The following is a 13,353-nucleotide window of genomic DNA, read 5'->3' as shown; positions in this document are numbered from 1 at the left end:
CTTTGAATAAAGTCTATTTTCTGTTACTTGTGTTATTTAAATTCGATTTGATTGTGCTATACACTGTATTCAACCCCCTTCTATAGTGTGTGTGACCTAACAGTATTACCTTCTGTTAAGATAGTAGCACCTTTCCAAGTTATTCCTCGTTATTCTATTACCTCTTGATATGAGATGACCTATTTAAGAAATCTCTATCTGTTTATTCTTGTTTTACTAGACATCGGCTGTGAGTGTGTCTTTTCAATTTACCCTACACCCTATTTTATACCCCAGTTTAAAACTTGTTCTATGAAGCAATTGTATCTATAAGGATGGATTCAGGAGCTACAGTAAATGGTGAGTATTGAGATACAAATTAAGGTGAGAAGAAGTTTAGAAGGAAGATTCAAGTGTTCCGTAGGATGGCTATTACCAGGTTATAAGAAGCTATTAGTAATTAGGCCATCCATGACTAGCTTGTGGAATAAAGTAGATAAGTGTTGAAGAGAGAGAGTTAGAGGAGATTAGGGATCTGGAGATTTCTTGAAGTTAGATAATGGTGTTATGATGATGTGGTATATATTTTAACAAGATGATGTGACATTAGCTGACTTGTTGACTATTAAATAATCTGTTCCACTTAACAATTGCAAAGTTGTTAACGGGAATATTACCAGTATGGAAGCCTTGATGTAAATCCATGAATAAGATAATATGCTACGATAGTTGAAGTTTTCATCGATTAAGGAAGGTAATAGACCCAATGAAGGAGAGGAGATAATTGGAAGTGAATGGACCTTTGAGTGATCGCTTCTTTAACTTGGTATCTGGTCATAAGAAGGACAACAACCAACTCATACAGTAAGGACAACTAGATGTGTGATTTTCACCATTTTTTTAACAAGTTTTCGAAAAAGATTTTTCCCTTATAAAAATTTCTAAAAACCTTTTTGGAATAAAATAAGTTTTAAACATCGGTTGTCAAGTTACTACTTGAGTTTCTTGTTTGTTAAAAGACCCGGATTATCTGGAAGGATGCTGTTTCAAACTTAGTATTGCTAATTCGGAGAACGAGGTAACCTACGATTATGAAGAAGTTGATTATTCCTAATAGTAAGGTGCAAGTACCGTTTGATAAGATTAACAACAGAACCAGCGTACGGAGTAACTATTCATCCAATTACCGGGATTATTAGAGTTCAAGGAATTCTTTGATTTAACGGAAGCCTGAGCATGACCGAAGAAGATTGGGAAGATTCCCAGACTTTTCTAAAAGAAGAATATTATTAATAAAAGGATCGTTATGTTGAATGATTCATGGCTATTTTAAATTAAAAAGAGGAAACTCAAGGTTATCTGATAAGAACACCATTATGATTGAATTGTTAAAGTATTATACGTGTAGGTGCGATGTTACAGATGCAAGACTTAACAATTCTTAGTTGTGAAGGCATTTTGGCATACGTTCTAAAGTTGTTATATGACACAAGTGGGATATGATCGAACAAGCTCAAAAGATGAATACAAGTAAAATGTGGATGGTGACCAATGGTATCATTCTTGTCCTCAACATTACAGCGTATATTCCTTTTTAATTCCTAAAATTGTATGAACTCCTTTTCTTAATAAATTCTTTCTGATGATATCAAAAAGGAGGATTTTGCATTCCCTTTCAAATTTAATTGTTCCCCTCAAGTTTTGCTCTCTGATTGGGACAAACAGTGTTATAGTAAGACACTTTGTCAGAGTGACGAAGAGTCGGGTGGGACGCCATCTAATCATGTGATGTATGCTATATGGTATGAAATACTGGCCATCTTAAATACCAATGTGGTTGTCTCATTCATATTCAAATCATTATTTCTTCCTTCTTTTCAACTTCAAGTTTATTAAATTATGAATCCTTCTAGTTATTTCGTTATACCGTCATTCTTTGCAACAGTTTTTCACACAAATCAACGTATTATGAACCAAGTGGACGCAGTTCCATCTACCTCTCATACATGGAAAGGAAACAAGGGTATATGGTGAGGATTGCAAATCACTAGCCCCAGTCAAGGATGCGCTAAGAGTCAAGGAAATCTACTTCAATAAGGAATACGTCTCCGAGAATGCGAATTTGCGATTTTCCTGAGAAATATATTATTTAGAATATGGATGTGATGACGTGGATGATTATGGCAGATACCTTATGCGTTAAAGTATTGAAAGATGTGGGAGCAATTTGATCGTATATCTCTCAAGGTTTTGTTGATAAGGTGAATTACTCTGATTATGACTAAAGGACTAGCAAGTTAAGAACGTGTAATTATTGAATAAGTACCAATGGCGAAATTGATATTTCTGGTAATAAGTTGTGAAAAACTGATATCATTTGAGATAAGAGGATTTGACATTATTCTAAGGAGTGGATTAACTATTCAAGTGTGATGCCCAGGTAGACCGTCGTGATGGAAGATAGTTCCAAAGACGCCAAACGAGAACATGAAGAAGTTTAGAGGACAAAGGAAGGTAAAGAACTTGTTAAGAATGATTTAAGATTACAGTGACCAAAATATAAGTGCTATGTCGATTATAAATAAGGGTCAGGAGCAAATCGAACTTGAAGATTTTATTGTCTCAAGATATGTTTCCAGACGAGTTACCAATATTCCTTTAGATAGAGAAAGTGAGTTTATGATTGATTTAGCACCTGAAATGAAGCCAATGTCCAAAGCCCCGCATAGAATGGCACCAGATAAAATAAAGGAGTTACCAGAGCAAACACAGGAGATAATTAGAAGAGAAAGCAACTAGACCTAGCATACCCCCTAAAGTGCACCGGCACGATTTGTTAATAAGAAAGATGGAAGTGTGAGATTATGTGCCGACTAGCGAAAGCTCAACAAGTTTACTATGAAGAGCAAGTATATGTTACCTCAAACCAATGATTTGTATGATTAAATAAAGGAAGCAAGGTATTTTTATGAAATTGATTTAAGACTGGGTATATTACCAAGTGAAGATTGAACTTATGGACATATCAAAGATAATTTTCAGAATTCAGTACTGTTGTTATAAAATTCTAGAAATATTAATTGGATGAACTGATATGCCGGTTATATTTAAATTGATGAGTAGAATCTTGAAGGAGGAATCTGGATAAGATGTACTTGTGTTACTTAACAAGAACCATGCAACCTATACAATGATAGCTGAGAAGTCAAAGAAGAAAGAAGTGGTATGAAAAGTTTACCAGGTGAAAACTTTAATGGCAGGAAGTAGGAGACAAAAGGGGATTCAGCAGAAAAATTTAAGGATAGTATGAATGAAGAAAGACCAAAAGCACCGTCAAAAGTAAGAAGTTTTATTATTAGCCGGTTATTATCAGAAATTTGTTCAAGATTTCTTAAAATTTGCAGTACCTTTGATAAAGCTAATCAGGAAAAGTAAGAAGTTTTTATAAAGTGGAGAAGGGTGAAGAAAGTTTTGCGAAGTTAAATGAGAGAATGGTTGCGACACCTGTTTTATCAATTGGAAAGTATTAAGGAGATTTGATAGTTCATAGTAATGCTTCTCATAAGGGAATCGGATGTGTGTCGATGTGGCACAATAAAGTATTGTATATGCAACCAGACAACCAAAACCTTATGAGCAGCAGTATCCTACTCATAATTTGGGACTAGCAATAATAATAATCGCTTTGAGAGATTGGGAAATACGATATGTATGGAGAAAGGTGTAAGATCTATACGGATCATAAGAATTTGAAGTATGAACTCCTAAGGAAAAGCAAATGTAGTGGCTAGAGATAAGTAAGAAGGAGAAAGGATAAACATAGAGACTGTACCAGAAGAATTATCTATGGAATTCTAGAAGTTGGAATTGGAAGTCAGGGTTCATGATCCAAAAAGAGTAAGAAGGTATAGTATGACTTTTCAGTCGAAGTTGTTAGAGAGGATAAGGAAGTATCAGGATGAGGTAATGGATCAGGATATAAATCGTTTGGTAGGTGAAGAATTTTGCACGTAAAAAGGATGATCAAGGTATTCTTAGGTTTTCTTCTAGAATTTGGATTCCACCAGTGAGGGAGTTGAAGAATGAAATTTTACAGAAAGCTTATAATTCAAGGTATTTAATCCATTCAGAGAGTACCAAGATGTATAGAGATTTAAAGGACAATTATTGGTGGCCAGATATGAAGAGGGAAATTGCGGAATGGATTAGCAGATGTTACTTATGTCAAAGAGTTAAAATAGAGCATCAGAGACCAAGTGGATTGCTACAGCCATTGGAGGTTCCAGAATGGAAGTGGGAGCATATCGCCATGGATTTCATAGTTGGGTTACCAAGGACAAAAGCTAATCATGATGGCATTTAGGTTATAGTGGATAGACTTACCAAGTCAGCTCATTTTCTGTCTATAAATGGAAGATTTTCACTGGATAAGTCAGTTCTTATGTACTTAAAAGAAATCGTAGTTCGTCATGGAGTTCCTGTGTCCATCATATCCGATCGAGATCCAAGATTTAATTCAAGATTTTGGAAGAGTTTTCAAGAATGTTGGGAACGGAACTGAATATGAGTACGGCCTACCATCCACAGACGGACGACCAGAGTGAAAGAACGATCCAGACAATCAAAGACATGTTACGTGTTTGTGCTATTGATTTCAAAGGAAGTTGGAACAAGCATTTACCTCTGGTGGAATTTGCTTACAACAACAGTTATCACGCCAGTATTGGAATGCCACCCTACGAAGCCCTTTATGAACGCAAATGCAGATCTCCAGTGTATTGGGACGAAGTAGGAGAACGCAAAATACTTGGACCTGAATTAGTGCAGCAGACAAAGGAAGTTGTTAAAGTTATCCAGAAGAGATTAATAGCAGCACAAGATCGTCAAAGGAAGTATGCAGATCAGTCAAGGAAGGATATGGAATTCGAAGAAGGGAATTTGGTATTACTAGAAGTATCACCGTTGGAGGGATTAACGAGATTTGAAAAGATAGGAAAGCCGAGCCCAAGATATGTCGGACCTTTTAAGATTTTATAGCGCGTTGGCAAAACAGCTTACGAGTTGGCGTTACCTCCGCACATGGAGCACATTCACAATGTTTTTCATATATCGATGCTTAAGAAGTATAATCCAGACTCCAAGCATGTAACAGAGTAGGAGCCAATAGAGCTTCAGGCAGATTTTTCATATGTAGAGAATCCGATATAGATTCTAGAAGAAAGAGAGAAAGTATTGAGAAATATAGTGGTAAAATTAGTAAGAGTATTGTGGAGAAACCCAAAGGTTGAAGAGTCAACCTGGGAGTTAGAAAAAGATATGAGAGTAAAGTACCCTCATTGGTATTCTTAGGAGATTCTGAGGACAGAATCCTTTTAAGGGGGAAGGATGTAATATCCGGGATATATCGTGTAATTATTTTATTAATAATAATTATTATGTATGTTCAGTATCTATTCTGTGGATTATTTGTTAAGTGTTATATGTGTTTGGATATTTAAAAATAATATTAATTGAGTATTTTAATTTTTATAAGTCCAAAATAAAATATAGATAATTGTCATATTTTCCTATTATTTTTATGATAATTTATGATTTTACAGGAATTATATGGATTTTACAAAATCTTTTTCCGAGTATTTGAAAACTATTTTATAAAATCAGGAACCAACCGACGTCCTCCGTTGTTACGTTTTTATAACCCAAAACTCTTCCGTGAACTCCTTCCTAACCTAATTGCAATATTCCGAGCATTTTCCATGTTTTGACTTTTTCGATCCGGCATACGGTTTGTCCTGCGCGAGTCCCGGCGCAACATTTTCGATACATTATTTGTTTCGGTGAATCGATAAAACTCGTATTTTCGATAAACGGGAGCTTTTCATTAAAGTATCACAATTATCACCTCGTAATACGTGTAACCAGGCGCTGAGACCAAGACTGCAGTACAAATTGTACTGATTTGGATAATTATCCCGAAAACCGATACCGTTTGGATCAGTTTTTACAAATAAACGTACTTTTTTATATCCGGAATGATCCAACGGGATACTAATTTTCCGTAATTATAAATTGCCTCTACCGTATTTTATTTCATACCAAAAATCATTTGCAAACAGTATTTACAGAGTTTTACAGAGAAAATACTATAATTATAAATTGTTCTTCGTAATCAAACACAAATTCGGAGGCGTTATCGATATCGGATTTTGGCGTGCTTATACTCAAAATGAAGCTGTTGATTTGTACTTTTAGAATATTCCATCAAAACCACTGCAGAATCAAGTAGTAATTCCCTACAAACTATTTTTAATTCGAATTACTAATGATTTAAAATAGGAATTTTTGTTCGGATGATTGGTTGGCTGATTTGATGATTGCATGTTGTAGAGCTTTTCATCCTAATGATTTTGGTATATTATATGACCAATTTGGAGTTCAATAACGTGTTTAATTTTGTGTTTGATTCTCGAATTGATGAACTAGGGTTTTTAGTAGCTTGAATGTTCTTAATTAGATTTAGGCATTTTTTTGTTTGGGATTGAAAGCTAAAATTGATTACATCATCGGGTAGATCGTGGAAAAACAAATTGATTCATGTGTAACTTGTTAACTGACGATCTCTGGATTGCGTAGTTCGAACCTCGCCGGAAAAATGAACCCAGGCGGCGGCGGGTTTTTCTGGTTAATTTTCCGGCTGATTTACGGATGTTGTCTTGAATTGATTGTGATATTTGAGATCCTGATACCGTGTTCTTGAACCCTGCAATTTCTGGCTTGTTTCTGGAACGTTTCCGGCCGCCGGAAAAGCTCCATGGCGGTGGCCATGGAGTCCGGCCGGCGTGAGTTCATCGGAGAAGACACAGGGGTGGCAAACTTCAGTTTGGCCCCTGTAGTTTTCCCTAATATTCAGACTTCATACCTCAGTTTAATAAATTTACAAAAATTATACTTCTGTATTAATTATTTTCAAAAATCATATTTCTGTTTATCAACTTCTCAAAAATAGGATTTCTTTTTATAAAATGATTTTAAAAATAGTTTTAACTATTTTAAAAATTCCGAAAATGATTATTTTAATTCCAAAATCTATTTTTAATTCGAAAATAAATCTAAATTATTTAATTAATTAGTTTTAATTAATAATTAATTGATTAATGGATCAATTAATTTAAATGTTAATTGATTAATTAGTTTAATTAGTTATTAATTAATTTTAATTGATTATTTAATTGGATTTAATTATTTTAATTCATTTAAAAATTCTGAAAAATAGTTTCGAGCTTTAAAATATTATTTTAAATTGTTTTCAAGACTCGATAATTATTATAAAATTGTTTTAAAGCCGGAATTGGCCAGCCGAACCCTGTTTATTAATTTAAAATTGATCCAACGACCCGTTTTAATTCCGAAAAATACTTTAAAAATCATTTTGAATACCTAAAAGCCTTTTTATAATCTGAGACTCCTTTATAAATGATATGTCATTGATTATTTAATGTGTTATGTGTTATATGTGATTTGTTGATTGACTGTCGGTCTATATGTTCGGTGTTTATTTATTTATAGCATAACTTTCAATCCGTTAATCGGATTTGGGTGAAACGAAGGGTAGTTGAAACCTTATGACGTCCATGTGACGACTAGAACAATGTGAGATGAATATTGATAGATGCTTATGATGCATAGCAGAGTAAGCAAGGCGTAGGAAAGGGAAGCAGGTGAACAGAAAATAGAATTGACATGTAGAAAATACAACAAGTGATCAGAGGATAGAAGTGAGGCATATGAGAAGGAGACGAGTGGTTGTTGAATAGAGTTGTTAGACGAGTACAAGTGAAGTTGAAATCGATTATGATAAGGCAAGTACTTCTAAACCTTTCTCGAGATATATTACAAATATTTCTAAATTCTCTTGTGACATATTGTTAATATTCAAAATAGCTCTGTTTTATATTGGAAATACTTTGAATCCTTCATCCTTGAACCTGAGCCACATTATTTGATCTTTGAGCCGTAAGCATTGTTCTTTGTGAACCATTTCTTGTTGATTTACCAGATATTAAACAACACAAATACGATACTACTCCACAAATATATAACCATCATATACCAAACACTGGAACAAAATTGTTTAAACATACAGAAACTTTTATACTCAACCATACCTTGTGACATCAAAGTATTAAAACCCTGTAAAAACATTATTCATCTAATACCCGATTATCCTACAGGCTGGAGGCCACTTCTTTTATATACTTTGACATACCCTTTTTGGTACCCATGAATTTTCACCATGCTCTTATACAAATGTTTTATTGCTATTGATTATGATCTGGTTTTATTGAATTATACTGTTTATCATATTGAACTGCTTTATAATTGGATAGTTTTCTTTGTGTGGACCAGATTCGTGGCCAGACCATATCGATGGTCAAGTTAGGCCAATGTGTGCCTTGGATCCAGTAGTTAGAGCAGTGTTGTATGCTTTGCTCGGGGTTAGTGCGTGACTGATTAGCAGCCTAATCTTGGTTTTAAAAATTTAAAATGAATATCCAATTCTATTGGTTGTTTAACAAGAAACTTGATTCCTTTGAATTATCCTGTTTGATCATTGTTTAACCTCAGTTATTGCTATTATGACTTATTGAGCTAGTTAGCTCACTCTTGCGAATTGTTTTATATATTTTACAGTTAAGAAGGATACGGTTGATAGCGAGGTTTCCCAGTTTAATGTACGAGCTAGGATTCCAGATTATGTCGGATCGAGCTAGCAGGAGCCTATTGCAGTAATGAGATCATAAGGTTATAAGAATAATTTATTTATCAGTTGTAAGTTAAATTAGTTGGGATTTGGTACGTTGTAATGAAAGTTAAGGTGGTGGCTTATTTTCATACTTTAACCTGTTGCGATCCGTGGTTATGTAAAACAGGGTCATTACAAATAATATTTCATATACAGGTTTATATATTGTGTATGTGTTGCAGTCCCCAAACTTCTGACCCGGGTTTAGAGGGCGCCACATACATAATCATCCTTTTCTATCCAGAAATTAGGTTAAGAAACTAGTATCAGTGTAACCCTTTACAACCAGTTCCCTATCTTCTCTACACACCAAAAATAAATCTTTTGTCCTCCTTAAGTATTTAAGAATATTCTTAAAAATTATCCAGTAACCCTCACTTGGATTAGACTGGTATATGCTCATCATGCTCAAAGCATACGAAACATCAGGATAAATACATATAATTGTACGATTTATAGATCCAATTGCTAAAACATATGAAGCTTTTTCAAACGGCCCTTATCATCTAACAATTTAGGGGTAATTATCTTTTGAGATCATTATCCCATGAGACATCAAAACATATCATTTCTTTATCTTCTGCATCCTAAAATGATGCAATATTTTATCAATGTATGTACTCCGACTAGGTCGATTAATATTTTCAATCTATATTTATAGTTCTTGATCCCTAATATATAGGTAGCATCGCCTAAGTCTTTCACCGAGAAACTATTTCTCAACCAAGTCGTAACAGCCTGTAGAGAAGGTATGTCATTCCTTATTTGTTATATGTCATCTATATGTAATACTAGGAATGTCACATGGCTCCCACTAACCTTCTTGTAAACACATGGTTCATCTCCATTTTGAATAAAGCCAAACTCTTTGACCATTTTATCAAAATGAATATTCATTGTCCTTGAGGCTTGCTTCAATCTATAAATAGATAGAAGCAACTTACAAACTATCTTAGAAAGCTTTGGATCGACAAAACCCTCAGGTTCTATCATATATACATCCTCTTCAAGGATCCCATATAAGAAGGCAGTTTTGACATCCATTTGCCAAATCTCATAGTCAAAGTAAACAACTATTGCTAACAAAATCCTGATGGACTTGACCATAGAAACTAGTGAAAAAGTCTCATCATGATCTATAACATGAATTTGTTTGAAACCTTTTGCCACTAGTCACACCTTATAGGTCTGTCTTTACCATCCATGTCAGTTTTCTTCTTGAAAACCCACTTGCACCTTACAAGTTTTACCCCTTCGAATGGATCAACTAAAGTCAATACTTTATTTTGATACATGGATTTCATCGCGGATTTCTTGGTCTCCAGCCATCTTTCGGAGTCAGGACTGTTCATAGCATCTTGGTAGGTATGAGGCTTATCCTTATCCTTATCCGTAAGCATCACATCACTATCTTAAGTCAAAAAAAATTCATAATTTTTCCCGGACTCATGGTGAATCCTACTAGATCTACGAATAACCTGTGTTTCCTAAACATGATTACTTTCAACATTTCGATGTACATCCTGATCTTATTCCGACTCTGGTTCAATGTTATTATGTGGTTCTCGATCTTCGTCGAGATTGTTGTGCAAGACATGCCTGTATCATAACAAGACTAAGTTATATTGACAACCCTAAGATTAGTTGTATTGTAACCTTAATCTGTAATCATACTTGTAACACTTAATGTCTGTAAAATGTAAATGGAGCAGACTGGAGCATTTTTCTCTAAACAGTGTCAAGCCTAAGAATTCTATCTGGAAGAAGATCAAGAAGATCATGCCTCAGAAGAATTATGAAGAAGCTTGGAGTTGAATAATTCTGTTTGGTGAAAAACATTCTTAGTCAAGGTCTCTACAAGTCACAGAATTAGTGTTATAGAGAAGTCATTCGAGAACTCAGAAAGACCTATCGAGAACTCAAAAAGATATATTGAGAACTCAGGATTTGTCTATCGAGAACTCAGGAAATGCTATTGGAGATATCGATAAGTCAGATACCCATTCGAGAACTCAGAGATATCGACAAGTATACATTCATTAGAGAACTCTAAGTTATCGATAAGCCAAAGTCATGAGAGAACTCTGAGTTATCGATAAACCAAAATTCATTAGAGAACTCAGAGTTGTCGATAAGTCAAGTCAACAATGAAGTTTCAGAGATATCGATAAGCCAACATGCCTATCGAGATGTCGAGTTCTCTACAGCTTAATTGGAGATCTCGAAGTGAAGAAATTTCTCTAAGTATAGAATTGCAGAACAGTTCAATATCTAAGGTTGCAAATCAACAAACAATTCACACAGCTGGATTGACAAGTCTACAAAAAGCAGCTTGACAGATGTGCAAGATTAATGGTAAAGATTAACTGACAGAGGAAGATTAAAGTAAACACGGGATGCTAAAGATATGCTAAGCCAGAAATGGAAGATTTGATTTTCTATAAATAGAAATGACAAGTGATAGTTTAGAAAAGCTAATAGCATGTTTATGATCCACTGTGTAAACTAGCAGTTAACTGAGTTATAAAGTTAACACTGGTCCTTAGTCAGTTGTAACAATCTAGATAGAAAATCTTGTATTCTCTCTCAAGAACAAAGCTAATTTCTAAAACAAGAACTTAGAGATTTTGTAGCAAAACACTGCTTGATTTTTAATATAAAATTAAGTGAGTTTTGAAGATCTTTGTTTTACATATTTGCATTGTTATTTATGTTTAACATCTATTCTACCAAATCATTGATAACAACCAACTGCTAAAGCCAAAGTCGATCAAAAAGTAAACATTTAAGCCAAAACACATTCACCCCCCCTGTGTCGTATTCATACCTAACAAGTGGTATCAGAGCAAAATATGAAAGTAAAAAGATTAGATCTTGGAAAAATGAATACACAGAAAATCAGTAGTATCAAGATTCCTCCCTTCGATAAGGCCAACTACACTTTATGGAAAAAGAAAATGTTGCTATTTATAAGAATGGCCAATCACCTTTACAATCAGATCCTCAAGAATGGGCCCTTCACTCCTATGGTTAGAGTTGATGAAACCACGGATGGTGACATGGTTATTCCAGCTCATTTTGCTCCCAAGGATCCCTCTGAGTATACTGATATTGAAAGAGAGAAAGTTTCCCTAGACAGTGCTTTGCAATTGATACTAATTGAGTCACTTGACAATATAATGTATAATAACATTGTCAACTATGACACTGCTAAACAGATCTGGGAAAAGATTGAGATACTCTGTGAAGGAACTGAGGAGGTTATGTCAGATCAAAGAAGGATATTGATTTCTCAGTATGAGGGTTTTATGGCTAAACCAAAGGAGGGTATTACTGATGTGTTTGAAAGGTTTAATAAGCTGATAAATGACTTGAAGCTTCATGATAAATTTTATAATGTTAAAGAAGTGAATTCGAAGTTCTTGCTTACTCTCCCTGATCATTTGGAACAAAAGATCTCTGCAATCAGATAAGGAAGAGATTTGAGTAGAATCACACTGGAAGTGCTCTATGAGGTTCTGAAAACTTATGAACTTGAAATGATTCAAAAGAAATCATTAAGGGCTGGTCAAGGATATGTAATGGATGGCTCAAGTGCACTGATTGTGAATGATGGCCAGACCTCTAATGATGAGCAAAGATCCCAAACTCTAGAAATTTGTACAAGTGAGAAAAGAGTCATTGACACTAAAGAGCAAGTCATACTGGAATTGGATGAAGAAGATGAGTTCTACACTCTTGATGAGCTTGATGAGCTAGACAAATCAATGGCTTACTTGGCTAGAAAGTTCTCTAACATTAGAGTGAAGAAACCAAGATTTTTCAAGAGCAAAGGACAGTCCTTCAACAAAGACAGCAGCTGGAAAGGAAAAGGGAAGTACACTCCTGATAGCAAAACTGGCTACAAAACTGGATCTATTGACAGATGAAACATAAGGTGCTTTAACTGTGATGAGTTGGGCTATTTTGCTACAAAATGTAGGAAACCCAAGAAGGCAAAGAAAGACAAAGCTATCTTGAATTGGAAGCAAAGTATGATGCTCTTCTAAAGAAGCAACAAAGGAAAGCTTATATTGCTGAGGGCAAGAGCTGGGATGATTCAGATAATGATGAAGATGAAAAAGTTGGAAACTATGCACTCATGGCCGTGGAGCCAGGAGACTCTTCATCATCTAAATCACAGGTACCAACTCTTACCACAATTGATTTAAATGTGAGTCAATATAAGGAAACTGTTGAAAAGATGAGCACAGAAATGTTCCACATTCATACAAATATGGTTGCTGTAAATGAGGAAGTTAGCAGATTGAAAAAGATCAATGAAAAAGTTGAGAGTGAAAAACAAGAGACTGAATTATTGCTGGTTGAGCTTGATACTTCTAAGCAAGAAAATGCATACTTAAAGAACAAATCAAAGTGTGCAAGTGAAATTGAAGCAGTATTGAGAGAAAGGCTGGAGAAGAATGAAGTGAAGCTGAAATCCTTCAAAAATGCTTCTGAGTTGATTGGGCAATATCATGAAAAGAACAAGCCATGTGTAAACATTGCAATTGGTCTTGATTATGAGGGTT

The sequence above is a fragment of the Apium graveolens genome, chromosome 2 (genome assembly GCF_009905375.1).
Source record: "Apium graveolens cultivar Ventura chromosome 2, ASM990537v1, whole genome shotgun sequence".
Taxonomy (NCBI): domain Eukaryota; kingdom Viridiplantae; phylum Streptophyta; class Magnoliopsida; order Apiales; family Apiaceae; genus Apium; species Apium graveolens.
The sequence above is the reverse complement of the archived record's forward strand: the minus strand, read 5'-3'. Positions refer to the sequence as shown.